The sequence below is a fragment of the Tupaia chinensis genome, unplaced genomic scaffold, assembly GCF_000334495.1.
Source record: "Tupaia chinensis unplaced genomic scaffold, TupChi_1.0 Scaffold143670_1, whole genome shotgun sequence".
In the NCBI taxonomy this organism is placed as follows: domain Eukaryota; kingdom Metazoa; phylum Chordata; class Mammalia; order Scandentia; family Tupaiidae; genus Tupaia; species Tupaia belangeri.
In genome coordinates, this window is record NW_006203518.1 from 27,648 (window position 1) to 38,768 (window position 11,121).

General features: G+C 43.0%; 1 pseudogene; it reads left to right on the plus strand.

The window, feature by feature from the left end:
• Window positions 1-8,629: 8,629 nt before the first annotated feature.
• LOC102473528 (DNA repair protein XRCC4-like) overlaps window positions 8,630-11,121 on the plus strand; it is a 48,920-nt pseudogene continuing 46,428 nt past the window's right edge.

The following is an 11,121-nucleotide window of genomic DNA, read 5'->3' on the forward strand; positions in this document are numbered from 1 at the left end:
TATTGTGGTTGTGGCTTTATTTTGCACCTAGGGACAGGTCTCTAATTTTAGTGATCTGGACCCAAATACCAAGGACTTCACAATGTAGCTCAACACGCTCCCATCCTATGACAGGTCATTATGTCCCCTGTTGGGGTCAAGGTGACTCTGGATAAGGAAGGAGTTTGATAAGGAGATGTGCACACCAAGAAGCCCTCAAGCTGTTTTCTAATATTTTACTCCTTTATTGTTATCTGCATCTCCATTAACCCTGAGTTATCTATGGACCATGATAGTTTATTCTCTTATTATTATCTCCATCTCTATGGACCCTACACATCTCTTCCAATATAGTGACAGACAGAGCAATTCACAGGACGTAAGCTAATCCCCAGGCTATGTATCTACCATCTGTGAGTGTAGGCAACTTAAAGGTCAAGGATACTGACTTGCTCTTGCTCAGTCAACTTCCTCCTGAGTCCATCCTCCCCTAGAAGCTGATTCCACCCCACACTGACACTGTAATAGCCAACCTGGATCCATCTTCAGGCTCCAATATTACCATAAAGTGAGAAAATATTTCCCCTAGCTCATAACTGGCTATCTACTGTGTATCAGAAAATACATTTGCCAGAGAAACAAATTATAGAAAAACTGTTTTTAAAAAATTCAGAGCTGCAGTCTCTTCTAAACAACAGAGTCAGACTCTGTTACCTGGAGGGACTTCAATTTTAAGGTCCATTGCTAGGAACTCCACAATGTAAATGGTTTTCTTTCTTACAAATTGATCTTACATCTTTCAAAATAGCATTCTATAATGCCCCCAAGATTAGAATGTGATTGTCTTTACTTGAATGTTTCCACACTCTGACAACACTTGGATTAATACTTTTAAAATTCTCATTTCTTATTTTCTCTACCTTATCTTTGAGACACTTTACTTCTGATAATGGCAACTTACAACATAAATAGAAATTTTCTATCATTATTATATTTTCACTATATCTCTTTCACAATACTGTACTATGAGCAGTACACATGCTATTCTTACTTTAAAGCTAAGGTCCCCAAAGCAAACAGATTTATCTTACATAAATCTGCCTAAATTAATAGGACAGCTAGAGTTAAAATCTCAGGCATCCTAAGCACAGGACCCATTTTCCTGTCTTCTGAGGAAGTCAGTGATGTAGGCAGCATTTGAAGAAGGAAATATCTGTAAATAAACCTCTGTAAATAAATCATGTCTCGAAAAACACACCTTGAATACCATGACAGTGTACATGTCTCTGCTGCTTTCCTTTGATCAGGTATGAAACCAAACTGAGACTCTAAAGGGGGTAGGCCTCCAGCCTCCCCACCACCTTAGCTCACTCTAAATAGAACAAACTTCATATGGTAACGAATGACTATCTTTCTCTATCAATGCTTATGTAAAAGATGATCTGTTAATTTTAATGTACTCAAAAGGAGCTTGTAACCTTCCTCCTTGCTTTGTAACAGAAATTGTTTTATTTGGGAACCAACAGTTAGCGTAATGGCTATATCGCTGGACTCCCACATAGTCGACCGCGGTTCGCGTCCCAGACCCGCTGGCTTAAAACTCACGCCGGGTGCATGTGCCTGCGTGCCCAAGATCCCGAGAGGAGAATGGAGGAGAAGAGATTACGGCATGACCATCCCCCCTGGGGGATGATTTCTCGCTTTCTGTCTCTATGTCTCTCTCTGTGGTGAGCCCCCATGGCATATAACAAAAACCCTCCCAAAAAAAAAAAAAAAAAAAAAGAATTTGTTTTATTTTATTTATTTATTTTATTGTTATTCATACTTTAAATAGCTATACATCATTTAGATTGTGAAAAAACTTTAGCCAGCATGATATACACTTCAGTCCATCCCAGTTAATGGCAAGAATTAAGACGTAGAAATTATGTTTAACACAAATTGTAAGATGTTTTGTAGGACAATGATTCACATCACCTCCAAGCTGAAATGGACCAAAGACCTAAAGGTCACCCCCTTCCAGAATTGAAAATTGATTATCAAAAACCTGACCAATCAAAAATACCTACAAGATCATCACACCCTCTTGAACCAGTCATTGAACTGATCATATGCCTGGGGACCTCTGCCTGTAATTGTGCCCTTAAAAACCAATGTAGAGAACTTCTCTTGGAGAGACCAGGTTTTTATCAGCACGAGCTGCCCACTCTCCTTGCTTTGCACATTGCAATAAAGCTATATTTTTCTTCATCACACCATGTGCCTACAGTTTGTTTTGTAGCCTATAGGCAAGCAAATCTGATTTGAGTTTGATAACAGGTAGGTCCATAATATTTTCCTTCATTCTCCTTCCTGCATTCTCGGGGATGTTTGCTCTTTCTGTATCCTTGATTATTTATCCTGTTTTCTTGCCTTTTCCAGATGTGGACACTAATCAGAATGATAAAAAGACAGCATCTACCTTTTTCTTCCCACATACCATATGTCCCAAAACACAGTGTCCACCCATGAAATATAACATATTATGCTACATTTCTTATCCAAACCTAGTAGATCTCTGGAAAGTGCATGCAAATTGTGTGTTTAAAAATCTGCAGACAAATTTAAACAGAATTTCTTTAAGCTATTCATTGATTCTAATGTGACTGGACATAAAGAACAATCAACTATAGTACTAAGTCTCCTGGAAGAATTTTAGCAGTTGATATCATCAATATGATACAGAAAGTACAATGAGTAGATTATTTTCAAACCACAAATTCATGTGGGTAAAACATAAATTTCTGTAACTTCCTATTGCTGACTCTAATTTTTAGGTAAATCACCATTATGTCTTATATCAAAGGTGTTAGTCTGTTATTTTTCAGATAAACTGAGTAGTTTTTAGAACAACTAATTTTAAAACAGCTCCCTTACCACAGGGTTACTTTTAATTCCTAAGGTGAGAGGAGTTGAATGGTTGGTGTAGTCTCCTCCTATTCCCAGCTTTGATCATGCTTCTAGGTCGTCAGTGTTTTGCCCGTATTGATGATGATGACTGCCATGGCCATAACATCATTCTCTTCTGCGTAATAGTCTATGCCATCACTTTAGTCTGTAAACTGTCATTTCAATATTAAATCTCTCAGAGTCCATCTCTTCTTGCCTCAGATAATTGCTAAAACAAAAAATTTTAGACAAGTCAAAATTCAACAGAGTTTATTTAAACAACTTGGGTGAAAAATAGTTTTGGATCGACTCCACCTAGCCACATGATCATGGGGTATGTAAGATTGTGGAAAGGGAAAGTGAGGTACAAAAACTAAAACAGGGAATAGGGTAGAGAAATTACAGGATTTGTTACAACTGTAGGGTAGGCTGCATGAACAGACTAAAACATGGGCTTTCTGTGATTGAATGAAGTGTGTCTAGTGTGATTGGCTGTAACTTAGTAACCAGCTCAGAAAACAGCCCAATGTTGCAGAAAACCAGATGCAGAAGAACAAAAATGGCACTCAGGAGAGATGGTATAACTATTTATTATGATGGCAAGCACGGACAAGTTAACACTCTGAATCTCTGCCCCCAACTGAGAATTGGACACAGTCTTTTATGGGGGAACTCATAAGGGGAGGTCTTGGAATGTTGGGACAGGGAAAGGGCTCAGAACCTGCCCTGAAATGGAGGCAGAGAAGCAGGATGTCTAACCTCTTCAAGGTTTTAGGTTACCCTGTAACTCTGGGAGGGGCAGTAAGTTTGCTGGAGGGCAAAAAACTCAGGCAGGTATTAGCCCTGAGTTATTCATAAATTCAGGGTCTTTCTATATTATCCCCGCCTCTTGATCCTCATCAACTATACTCAAGGAGGGTCAACTAATAGGAAGGCAGTGAACATAGCTTTCTGGGGTAGCAACAAGCAGTTGATACTTGATGGCTTCAAGGCAGAAGGTTACAAATCACTTAATCAGATTAAGGAGACATGGTCTGACTGTCAGTGTTAAAAGAATAACTGCTAGGGGTTCCAGAAGAGGCAATAGCCATGTGGCCTATGTCCAGAGTCCATTCCAACTTGCCCAGGAGTCAGCTGTCTCTTTTCACTGTTTGGAGACCAAATCTTTAAATTGTTTGGCCATGTCTTGGCAAAGAAGTAATATTCCCCTGCCAGAAATAAACAGAGTCCACCCTTTTTGGCAGTCAGGAGATTTAACCCCCTCGAGTTCTGTAGGACCACAACAGCCAAGGAGTCTATCTGGACTTATAAAGTCTCAATAATATTTGCTACCTGACGGAATCCATCTGCCAGGGCAGTAGACAGCTAGTGGTAGTAAGCAGCGGAGGATGCTATCCCTCCAATCCCGGTCCCAACCCCAGTAGCAATCTCCAGCCCCATGGGAGGAATTAATTGTATTGCCCTTTGAACTCTAGCAAGTACTACCTGGGAGACATCAATAGTCTCATTTCCCCATAGAATATCCACTTGGGAGAAGGGGTGAGAATTGCCCAAGAACAGGTCCCAAACCAGTTTGCTGGAAGGCACTGGTAAGCATGGGACCCACATACAAAGTAGAACCCCAGGTATTGGGAACAAATTACAGTCCCGTTTTCTGGATATGTGCTATGGCAGGGCATATTACCTACTTCAATGGAAGCTTGACTTGTAAAACAGACATGGGGCTTAGAGAAAAGGTGTACCTGGGACTAGTACCACCTGTACAGAGGTCAGATTAACAAGTAAGGTGTCATTTGTAGGGTAGATTGGAGTGGCATATATGTAGGGAAGGGCTATTTACATGCAAAGTCAACAAGTGGATGTTAACTGGGGTTGTGCCTGATACAGGAGAGCATGTGTTGCATTAATGAGCATAATTACTCTTGGATCAAGCTGGAGTCCCTCCAAGTTGTATGGATCCTCAACTGAACTTGGGGAGCCTGAGGCTTAAGCCTCTGTACTATATCCTAGATGGGGACCTGAGCTTCTGTAGGACATTTAAATACCAGACTCATTTTCCTGTGGGGAGACAATTGTGACAATTATGGCTCCCTCTGTTCTTATCCACAAAATAGGTTTTTCTATTGTCCTAGCACTTTTGGAGCATGACAAAGTCTAGGCAGGACTTGTAGCCCCACCCCTGGTGTACAAATGCCAGCTGGCTTGGGAGCCCCAGAATGACTATGGGATTGTAAATCCTGGGCAGGTGGGCTATCATTGGTAATGAGGCACTTGGTTGCAGCTGGATAGTGGTTTGCTGGATGGTTTGGTTACGCCATTTAAGGCAAGGGGGTTAGGTGCTTGTCAGCCTCGGTAAAAGGGCAAGGCCCAGAGTCAGGAGTATTATTGAGGCAAAATCAGTATTAGGAACAGAACCCTAACAAAAATTCCTCTGGTTAGTCAACCCAGCATCTTAGGCCTATCAAGGTTCCTACTACCAAGAGGTATAATATTGCTAGCAAAAGCCTCTCCCATAATTTCCAGCCCCTTGGGACCACCATTGCCAGAACAATGGAGAGAAGAACAGCCAGCACTATGAGAAGGGCTAGTGGTAGGAAATTGTAAGGGTATGGTGGGGGTGTCATCCGTTGCTGTCCTCAAGCTTCTGCCGTGCATAGATTGGTCAGTGTCCAGAGTGATAAAAGTAGGGCTGTAGACCCTTTAAGCTTTTGCTGTGCATAGAGCAGCCAGCCCAGGAGTAAATGAAGCAGGGCTGCAGTCTAGATGACAGATCTTGGTCCTCAGGAAGGTTATCTTAGTGGACTTCTCAGGGTATTTTTTTACTGTCCAGGTCTCAGGGTCTTCTGATGCTGTGACTTGCTTTACTCACAAGTGGTGGATTCACATGATGCTAGCTCTGCAACCTTAACTGCAGTAGGGGAAACAAGAAAAATAACATATGGCCCCAACCAGATTGCTGCAGTGATTTGTTTTTCCAATTTTTAACCAACACTAGATCCCTATGCTCATGTTTATGTACCCAGTTTCTTAGGGGAACAGAGGCTCATTCCAAGGTTGACACAGGCTAATTTCATTTGTGTGCCTGGATCTTCCCATTTAATGGAAAATATAGGTTGACTGATGGCTGCTAGTCACTGGCAAAAGAAAAGTGTCCTTGAAATCCAGGAAAGTGTACCATTCAGACTCTGCAGGGAGAGCACTCAGCAAAGTAAATGGATTGGGTACGGTGGGATGAAAGGACATTGTGGTGGCATTCAGAGATTACAAATCCTGAACTGGCTGATAGTCTCCAGTGGTTCCTGTCTTCACAGGGAGGTAGGGAGTGTGCCAGGGAGACTGAAAATTGACCAGGATTCCAACTTCCCTGAGCTGGTCTATGTGCTTCTTTATGGCCAGTCTAGCAACTCAACTTATTGGGTACTATTGAAGGTGGATGGGCTGCACCAGTGATGTCAGTTTGACCACTACAGGTTGGTGGTTAATTGCCTTCCCTGGTGATCTCCCTTCAGTCCAGACTGAACAAGTGAAGAAAGTACCTCATCATTTCTGCTGTGTGCCTTGGAGATGAATATCCACCATTTATTCCCCTGGGGCATTGTTACAGTTAAGATTTTGGCAGCAGGACTGATGGTTAAAGTAGCTGAGCCTGATGAGTCAAAGCTGATTTGTGCTATGAGTTTAGTCAGTAAGTCCCTTGCCAGCAATGGGACTGGGCAATCAGGCATGTACAAAAACTCATGGGTAACCAAGAGTTCCACTAATTGGCAGCTTCTCTCCTGCAAGAAGGCTGGGTCCTGGTGTTTCCAATGGCTCCCATGATAGTAGCGTTTTGACCTGATGGGGCATCCAGAGGCTGGTTTACAATGCAGTGTTCAGCACCAGTATCTACCATAAATGTCATCTGTTGGCCCCCTACCTTGACATTGACCATGGGTTCCCAAGGTCCTAGGATCATGGAGCCCAGTTGGTCCTATTCTGATTCCATTATGGTTAGGAGATCTCTTGGCAGCTCTGAGTGGAAAGTCTTGGGGGCTCCCAGTAGGCTTCTGGCTGTTCTTCTTTGGTTTGCCTTTTGTGTAGGGTGAATACCTTTCCAGTGTTCATCCTCATTGCAGTATGTGCACTGGGTTGGTCTAAACCTTGGGTGGCTGGGTTTTGGCTTCCCTATTGGACCAGGTAGGGCATTTGGTTGTCTGAGGGCAGCAGCCAACAGGATTTCCTTTTTCTTCATCTGCCAATCTGCTTCCTTTCTTTCCTCTTGGTCTTGATTCATGAAGACTCAATTAGCAAACTAGAGGAACTGAGTGGCGTTCATCCCAGCAATACCTTCCTGCTTTTGGAGTTTTCTACAGATGTCAGAGGCTGATTGGGCTACAAAGGGGGCATTAATCATTCCTTGGCTTTTGGAGCTCTCCAGATCAAATGGAGTATAGATCTGGTATGCCTCACAGAGCCTCTCGTAAAACTGATCTGGCAGCTCATGTGTCTTTTGAATTATTTCTGTAGTCTTTGCCATGTTCATAGGTTTCCTTACACTAGCTTTCATTGCCTGCAGGAGGGCCTCTATACTTGCTGAGGTGGGTGTGGCTACCTCAGAATTGAAATCTCAGTCAGGCTTTTCATTCAGAAAAGCAGTTCTGGCTCAAGCCTCGGGATCTACCACATCATTGGGTGCATGCTCTTGTAGCTATTTCTTTGCTGCCACAAGGACTCTGCATGCTCCTCTGTGTTAAGTAGAGTGGGGGAAGTTGCTGAAAGTCATCTCAGGTGGACTGGTGGGTTTGGAGTATAGACTCCATGAGATCTATTATTGTCTGGGGCTGTTCCAAGTAGAAAGGAGTGTGGTATTTCCAATTAATCTAATCAGTAGTTGGTGAATGGCTGGTAGTAGAGAGTTGCTCTGCCTTCCTTAATAGCCCCATCTGCACCTATTTGGGGGGATTTTTGGTTTCCTGAAGGGACATGTGAACAGTGAGATTGCTCCAGACTTCAGCAGCTTGCCTGGTGATGACAGGTGAGGCAGAATCTGAATGAGGGATTTCAGACTGCTGGCAGCCTCCTCTCTGAGCAGGTAGACCTAGTGCTGTCTCCTCAGGCTGCTCTTCTGGCCTCAGGGAAAGAGATGGGGGTGGTATTTCAATTACTGTCTCAACTGGGACATATGGTGGTGGAGCTGCTAATGGCTCCTCTTCTGGGGGGACCTGCAAGATTGAAACCATGGGTTTCTTTTGGTCAGAGTTTGGCACTAGGGGCATGACACAGGCAGTCAAAATAGTGCATTAGTTTTTTCATTTTATGCAAATTTGCACCCGGGGAGGAATGAGTTGTGCTATCTGTAGCCAGGATTCAGCATAGGGAACCTGCTTGGGGTGGCCAGGGATGCCAGAAACAACATTGTACATGGCCCACATGGTAAGAAGATCTAAGATTTCCTCTGGCAGCCATCCAACCTTGAAAGAGGGCCATTAAACCTCACAGAGGGCTCTAAACTATTCCATTTTTATTTTAACTCCATAATTACCAGACAAGCCCTTTTTAAAATTAGTCAGCATACTGCCCAGTACAGTGGGCTTGTATGACTTAGATTGAGTTTTTCCCATCATATCCCAAATATATCTGACCTCTCCAGTTATCAAAAGGCTGCACTTCCCAGAAGGCTTAGGAAATCACTGATTGGAGAAGAGATTAATGAGAAGACTCTGGAGGGACAGTGGCTCCTGGGATGGGCCTTTGCCTAGAGGCTCAGAAGCTGTACAGCCTCCGAAGGTCAATGCTGAAAAGGCCAGGCAACACAGGCAATAAACTTGTTCATGTTTGCTGGAGGGACTCGGCCAAGAGCTGCAATGAGAAGGACCACAGTAGTCTCTATCTGAGGTCCATCCTCTTGGTATTCCAACAGTGGATACTCCAGTGCTAGAGATGGGTATTTCTTTGGTGGGTAGCAGGTGGAATGGAAGAGGACAAGGGAACAGAAATCTGTTATGCTAATTAATGAGGGAATATTGTCTAGGTAGACAGTGAGGTCTGCCCTCTCCTTTCCCAGACAGAGTATGCAGGTTTCACTGTGTGGTGGAAGTCTTTGTAGGATGAATAGGAGGGGCTGTGGGAGGACATTTTTGCCAAAACTGAGAGGAACTCATTTCCTAGCCTCTAAAGACAGAATTGTCGAGGTGACATATGTTACTCTGCCTATCTGCCTCTATAGGGAAAACTCTCCCATCGGCCTCTGTGTCCCCCACCTATGAATGGTGTCACAACAGACACCAAGGGTAGGTGACTCCCCAGAAAGGACCAATCAGGTGATCGTCTGACTGTGTCCCTTATGGGTTTTGTGTAGTTCCTTGGCAATAAGCAATAAAATTTAAATCCTCTGCTGAATTGGACATGTAGAGAGAGACTGGGTCACCCAGCGCCTATTTTTCCCTTTAGCCTTTCACAGAACTACCACAGAAACACAGTCATAGACTCACTCATGCACTGTAGCAAGAAGCCTTGGAGCCACAAACACATTCACTAGTCATAAACACTCACACTCATTCAGAGGTTATACATTCCCTCCCCACATCAACCAATTACTGGATGAACCCTAACTGCCGGTCCTGTGACTGAAGGATAGTGATCAGGTCTCCTCCTCTACTCTATTCAAGCAGGTCTAACTAGGGTTCTACAGATCCCTGGGTGTGTAGCAGACTATCAGAGTTGGCCAAGGTTGATGCATCAGGGTCTAGGAGTTGGTCCTTCTCTCCAATCAGAGTCTGATAATGCAGGAATGCTCAGCCTCCAGGTGAGCATCCTGGCTGAGGCACGCCATCAACTGAGACAGGGGTACACCGATCTCTCCACACTGTGCCCTTCCTGGGTTGAAATACCCTGGGATAGGTGGCTCAAAGGGCCAGTCTGGTTCCTTTTTCCGACCAATGCACCAAAATGTTGCAGAAAAACAGGTGCCGAGAAATGGAAATGGCACTCAGAAGAACTTTTTATTATGTCACCGGGAACAGAGGAGTTAACACTCTGAATCTTTGCTCCTGGCTGGGGGTAAGACATGGTCTTTAATGGGAGAATTGGAGAGGGGAGATCATGGGATGTTAGGAATGGGGAAGGGGCTCAGAACCTGTCCTTAAAAGGAGGTGGTAGAGAAGCATGATGTCTAACTTATTCAAGGTTTCAGGTTACTCTGTAGCTCTAGGGAGGGGAAGTAAGTTTGCTGGAGAGCAGAAAACTCAGGCAGCTACTAGGTCTGAGTTATTCATAATGAATTCAGGGTCTTTCCATATCAACATGTACAGTTTCAGCTTATCCATAGGAATCCAAGTGTGGGAATACAACAACAGTTTTAGGCCAAAATAATTTAGTTTAACAGAATGGATCATTTACTGCTGCTTTTCAATGTGATTGCAGAAAAGGGAAATCTGTAAGAACTGCTGACATTCTCAAAATCAAGAAGTAGGGTATAGACTTCTCTACTCTATATGAAAGAGAAGCAGGGCAAAAAGACACTCATTAATGTTGAATTCTTCCTCTCTGCTTTTCAAACTCCTCAACTCCACACTGAAGAAGGTCTTTAAAATAAGGAACAGAGGGTAAAATTATTTTATTTATTTATTTATTTTGAAGAGGGGATTTTGCTATAGTGCCCATGCACTCACCAGAAAAAGAGACAGAAAGTGAGATGGGACTGGCCATGCTGCAGTCCCTTCTCCTCCATTTTCCACTCAGTATTTGGGGCATGCACACACAGGTATCCGGTGTGAATTTTAAGCTGCCAAGTCTGAGACTCAAACAGTGATTGATTAAGTGGGAGATTAGGGACATAAACATTATTCCATCTGCTGGTCTTGGAGAATTCTTATCTTAAGAACAGTAATCTCAAATTAGAGGGCCCTAATAAAAGGAAAGAGAAAGAAACTTCAGGTAAACATCGGCTCAGATCTTTTTTTTGGAAAAAAAAAAGAATTATTTATTTTTAATTTTATTTATTCATTTACTTATTTTATTTTGATCAGAGAGAGACAGAGAGAGAGAAAGTGAGAAAGCAAGCCACCAGGTCCAGGACTTGAACCATGGTTGGCCATGTGGGAATGTCCAGCACCTTAACCACAATGCCATCTTATCATATCATAATGTTGTACATACTTTTATTTTTACATTGAAATAAAAATAAGAATTAATAATTATCATGGAAAATACCCAGAAACCATTGATCCTCCTTTA